This window comes from Hypanus sabinus, unplaced genomic scaffold (assembly GCF_030144855.1).
Source record: "Hypanus sabinus isolate sHypSab1 unplaced genomic scaffold, sHypSab1.hap1 scaffold_1742, whole genome shotgun sequence".
NCBI classification, from domain to species: domain Eukaryota; kingdom Metazoa; phylum Chordata; class Chondrichthyes; order Myliobatiformes; family Dasyatidae; genus Hypanus; species Hypanus sabinus.
This window is the reverse complement of record NW_026779827.1, coordinates 63,377-69,376: the sequence shown is the minus strand read 5'-3', so window position 1 is coordinate 69,376 and position 6,000 is coordinate 63,377. Positions and strand designations below refer to the sequence as shown.

The following is a 6,000-nucleotide window of genomic DNA, read 5'->3' as shown; positions in this document are numbered from 1 at the left end:
TTCCCTGGTTGCCGGCCTGCTCGGAATCCTGTTTTGCCCTGGTTGCCGGCCTCTTCTGCATCTGTTCTGTCCGGTTGGTCTTGTTCCACTGCTTCTCTCCTGTGCGCTGGTCCCGCTGTTCCGCCTTAGTCGCCTTGCCTGCGCTGTCACGCTGTCGGTTGCCCTTCCCAATAAACCGGTGTATCATGGTAGCCCTACTGCTCTCCCTGGACCCAACTTTCTTCTGATTCCTTGCCTTCCTCGGGCAGGACTGGCTGGACTGCCGCTGCCCGGTGGGGATTCTGCCCTTTCCACCCATTACTCACTAAGGGTTGTGCCCCGCACCTGCCCAGGTGTCCGCTCCTTGCAGATGCCTCCGTGTTTTTAGCCTGGGAGGTGGCCCTGCCCGGGATCCATGCGGCCCGCCACGAGCTCTGGGATCCTCCTGCCCTATCACGAAATCGGGGATCCAGCCCCGCCTGCATAAGCCCCTGCATGCCATGGCATCCCCATCCTGTCCTACCCCTAGTACTTCAGTGCCTGCGTTCTGCATTTGGGTCCAATCCTGTCCCCGTCCTGACAAGCTCCTGGAGACTTGATACTATCAAAAGGCTTGTCAGGAGGCAGATAAGAGTCAGGAGTCTAGATGTAGGGATGAGAGTGAAGAAAAACCAGAATGGGTAAGGATGGGATTTCTCTATTAGGTCTCCAGATAGAGTTTGAATAACCAACAGACTTATGATCTGTTATGGCTTCTGTCACATGAAGTGGATGCTTTTCACTGGGTACTGTAAAACAAATGGAAAGTTAAAAACAGTATATTCCCTGAATGGATGGTTACGTACTCGTGACATGACAGTGGTGCCCTTGTCACTTGACAGGGGTTGAAGCTGTACTGGACTTGAGGTAATGGTCTTGTGATGGTGAAATAACGTCAGTTTCCCACCAGTAGAGATCATGTGACAGTTTTTTTTTTAACTGGTTATAAAAGGAAGACTCCACCCTGTGAGGAGGCAGCTCGTGGCTGGATTTGTCAAGTTGATTTCATGCCACTGCGTGATTTAATGGGATGACGCAGTTTAGCTGAAGGGTGAAGTTTTATCAAATGCCAAAAGTTTAAAAGATCATTGCCAGCAGGTTCTTGAAATACTGCTAGTTCCGAAATCAGTGGAGAGTGAAGATCGAAGATCGAGGAGGATCTACTTCGACGGTGAAACGGGTTCGACCTTATTTAATCCTTATTCGAAAGGATTTCGTGGACTGTTCACGTGTTAATCTCTGCGGGAAAGCAGGAGATTGAGGACAGTGCGATAAAGGAAAGGTCAGTGCCTTTAAGCCGTTCCGTTTTGTAAATTCGTCGTGGGAGAAGTTCGACATCGGGTATCGAAGTGAAGCGACGTGAAAGAAAATTTAAATAGTCTTATAAAGTCTCTCCTTTTAGCTGAACTGTGAGCATATCGAACTTTTGGCAATACTACTTTAAAGAACTCTTTTTGCAATATCGCTTTAACAGCTGTTTCCGGTTACGTTAGTGTTTGGTTACTTTTGGGGGGTTTGTTTTCTGTGTTTAATAAACGTGTTATTTGTTATACAGAACCCCTTGCCGAACTCATATATTCATTGTTGCCGGAATATGTAACAGGATGACATCAGCTTTTCTGTCAATGCAGAAGCATCTCACCCACTTCCACGTAGCAAATCAGTGGTCAGCACTTTACACCACTTAATATCTTTGAATCCAAACCCCAGCTCCTGAAGGGAAAAAGGTAGGTCATCAGGCATCGTGAATAAATTATTGAGATTTATTTCTCGTCAGCTGAGGAATACTATGTTACCCTGCAGACTTTGTATGAATTGAACGAGCTGGTCTTTGTGCAACAGATGTCAAGTCTGATCTCTAATTGCGACTAATACGTATCCGTGGAGGGAAATCCCCATAACTGGACAACTGTAAATCCTGCATTGGACTCAGCCGACGGCCCCTGTGCTCCACCATAGACTTTCCATAGAGTCCAAAAAGAGAGAGTGACATTCCACAGATCTTCCCAGTTCACAAGCTGGGAAATCCCCTGGCTAAATTCATCTCAGATTTACTAAGTACAAACTAAGTTAATAGACATGTTTATACCATTTAGAAGACATTTGGACATGTGCATTGATTAGAAAGGTTTAGAGGGTCATTGAGGGCAAATAAGAAGCTCATTCAGGTAACTTGCTCAGAGTGGATGTGTTTGGCTGAAGTGCCTGTTTTCTGTGCAGTATATTTCTCCAAATCTATTTTATTAAGTAGTTCAGATTATTTTCTTTTTGTAATAGTGGACATGTGTTTTCAGCCGATGAATCTTTAACACTGAGTTTGTGGAAAAAGCTCCTCACTGATTGCCGATGTCAGCAGAGCAGCAGCTCGCTCTGGAACTGGCCCTGTGCTCTTCGAGTCCAGCTGATGTGCAGTCAGCTGGCAAACCAGTGCAGAGGATCAATTGTCAAACTGATCTACAGTCACTAGTGCTTCCAGCTCCCCTGTGAGCTGACTCCGTTATCGAGTGTGACTTTATATATAGTAAGCAGCACTCAGCTTTCGGGCTTAATACTGAATTAACCCCATGGACTGGCGTTATGAAGTGTCTGTGGGCCAAGATGGGAACATACCCAGATGAATTGTCTTAGGCCATGCTGAGCAGGTTCTCCAGAGAACAATTGTAGTAAGAGGACAGCTTGCATAATGTAGATTTTGAGTGAATGATGAGTGATAATCGCAAACACTTTAGAATCTCAGTGTTTCCTGTGGGACTACTAAACCTGTTCCACTATCCAGCAGATATCAGAGGCTGGTCACTGTCTGAACTTGATAGATTCATGGTGTTCTTTGCCTTACATCCACATCAGGTTTAAAAATGTTACTGGTGTTTATCTGCTGCACCTATATTTCCAGTACGCTCATCGCTACCCTTTCAGTGACAGATCTGAATGCCACTCGTATTGACCCAGACATTTACATTCGGACCTAAAATATCCTCTTCTACACCTCACCAATTGTTCACTTACATCGAAACAGTGCATCGTATTCCAATATATTTTATGTGCAGTCATAAAAAGTACAAATTGATCAATGTATATTTCACCCTTTGTGTGTTCTACTGGTGCCTGTCGACCATGTGGCCTTGCTTATCTTGTTGCTGCTCAGTTCTGTTATTCAGCTGATGGAAGACTGACGTATCATAGAGGGAGAAAGATGAACTTAGAGAAATGGAGACTGCAAGAACTGCTTCTGTTCTCAGCCATTCTCCATGACAACAAGAATTCTGGACTGGCTGGTTGACAGGACACGCTCAAGGAACAAAGACAGAATGAATGTTAACAACGTTTGAGGGCAGCATTAGTGAAATAACAAAGTTGAATTTGTTCAGGTCTCGTACCACACATCCGCCAATCTCTTTGACACCCACAATCTTTAGGAATTAAATGCTGGAGCATCAGGTCTACGACTGCCAGACTGGGTAACAGCTTCTTCCCTCAGGCTGAGAACCTAATAAATATCCTCGCACCACCAAGGTCTCATCACGAGCAATGTGAGCTGTTTATTGTTTACTGTTTACTCTTTACAATTCACCCGTGCTGCCCACTGCATGTATTGTGAATTTTATTTTAGCCATTTATTTGTGATAATGGTGTGTTTTATGTGCTGTGCTTTGTGGGTATATGTTTTCTGAGTGCACCATGGTTTGGAGGAACATTTCTTTATTTGGTTGTCTGTACAGAGGAACAGAGGGTCCAAGTCCATAAGACACTCAAAGCTGCTGTTCAGTTTGACTGTGGTTGATGAGACATACGGTGCATTGGCCTTCACCAACTGTGGGATTGAGATCAAGAGCCGAGAGGTTAATATTGCAGCTATATAGTACGCCTGTCAGACCCCACTTGGAATACTGTGCCCAGTTCTGGTCGCTGCACAAAAGGAAGAATGTGGAGACTACAGAGAGAGTGCAGAGGAGATTTACGAGGATGGTCCCGGTAGTGAGGAGCATGCCCATTGAGAATAGATTGAATGATCTTGTCCTTTTCTTCTCAGAGCAACGAAGGATGAGTGGTGACATAATAGAGGTGTATAAGATGATCAGGGGCTTAGTTTGTGCAGATAGTCAGAGGTCTTATACAAGGCTGAAAAGGCTAATGTGTGAGGGCACATTTTGAAGGTGTTTGGAAGTAGATACAGAGGAGATGTCAGGGGTAAGTATTTTAAGCAGTGAGTGATGAGTTTGTGGAATGGTGCAGGAGGATACAATAGGGTATTTGAAGAGACTCCTGGGATGGAACATGGAGTTTAGAAAAAATAGAGGGCTATGTGTAATCCGGGGTAAATTATAAATTCAAAAAAATGTTCTGTAAACCATTGTGGGCCAAAGGACCTGCATTGTGCTGGAAGTTTTCCATGTTCTATGTTCTAAATGCTCTTCATATTACAAGACATTCAATCCTCGGTTTTATATTCTGATTCTCTTGAAATAAAATTTTACACGGCATTTACCTTCCTGACCACAGAATCAACCTACAAATTAAGTTTTCAAATGCTGCACAGGAATCCCAAATGCTTTTGCACTTCAGATTTTTATGTTTTATTTCCATTTAGAAAGCAGTAAAACCTTCATTTCTTCTAACAAAGTTTACAACCATAAACCTCTCAACATTGGATTCATCTGCCACTTATTTGACCATTCCCTTAATGTGTCGAATTCTTCTGTATCTTCCCTATTCTTTCAAATCTACCTGCCGATTCACTTATCTTTGTATCGTCTGCAAACTTTGCAACAAGGCCATCAATTCCATCAGGTCCATCAATCCCATCACTCAAATCATTCTCATATAATAATAAAAAAAAATTGGTCACAACACAAACCCATGAGGAACACCAATAGTCAGGGTAATGAATCAGAAAAGGATCCCATTCTCCCCGCTCTTTTCCTCCTGCCAATCAGCACTTCTTGAATCCGTGCTGGTATCTTTTCTATAATACCATGGGTTTATAGTTTGTTATAGTGTTATAGTGTTACAGTGTGGCAGCTTGTGAAAAGCCTTCTGAAAATCTATGTCCACAACATCAACGTATCTACATCGACACAACATCAACATATTTGCGTATCTTATTTTTTTTCTTTCTTCAAAGAATTCCAACAGATTAGTCAGGCAAGGTTTTCTCAAGGAAACCATGCCTCTGACAAGCTATTCGTGCCTTCCAGAATCTCTAAACCACATCCTTTACAATCAACTCCAACATCGTCCCTACCACTAAAGTCTGATTACCTAGCCCCTTGTTTCCTATCTTCTGCCTTTCACATTTCTCAAAGAGTGGGGCGACTGGGACGTTCCGGAGTTTGGAGAACAATTCCAGTCCCATCATGCTCGGAGTCTCTTTACATCCACTGAGTGGAAAGCTTGGGATATTCCCGACTGATCGAGTTTCTTTTCACGGTTCAAAGACCGATAGGCTTGGGAATTGATCATTACAAATTGTCCTGTGATTACACAGCTTGTACCTTGGTTTACTAGGTGGCGCAACTTGAGGGGATGGAAGTCCTTGTTCCATCTTGCATCTCAATAAATAAGTAAATAATAGATTTGGGGCATCACATCTGAACTGCGGAGGAATTTTGGGTGGGAGAAAAAAAATGATCAGTGGTCCTGGTCCAGGTGAGTCCAGCAAATAGGATAACCACTGAAAAGTGACTGCTAAGCAGCTAAGAAATAAATATAGGAATCAGAATCAAAAGGTTAATATACTCTGCATTGTTATGTAAAGTGCGTGCGCTTGTTACAGGATCAATTAGATTAGGGAGTTAAAAGTGTGCCTCAAAGACTGGAGGAAGATTGCTGATATTCATGATACTTTGGTCCCACTTTTGGGGAGGAATGGAGATGATTTGATTGGACAGGGTACAGCTGAATCATGCTCGGACTGAGGTCCTGACAAGTCACATAACTACGGCTATAGACAGTCTTTCACTAAATTGCAGGGAAATGGGTTCA

At 43.4% G+C, this 6,000-nt stretch overlaps 1 long non-coding RNA gene across 2 annotated transcripts in view; it reads left to right on the top strand.

The window, feature by feature from the left end:
• Positions 1-1,017: 1,017 nt before the first annotated feature.
• Positions 1,018-6,000, top strand: part of LOC132387328 (uncharacterized) — a 31,805-nt gene continuing 26,822 nt past the window's right edge. For both annotated transcript variants that reach the window (XR_009509860.1, XR_009509859.1), the window contains exons 1-2: positions 1,018-1,300; positions 1,574-1,745. This is a non-coding gene — a long non-coding RNA (uncharacterized LOC132387328). The remainder of the gene's footprint in view (positions 1,301-1,573; positions 1,746-6,000) is intronic.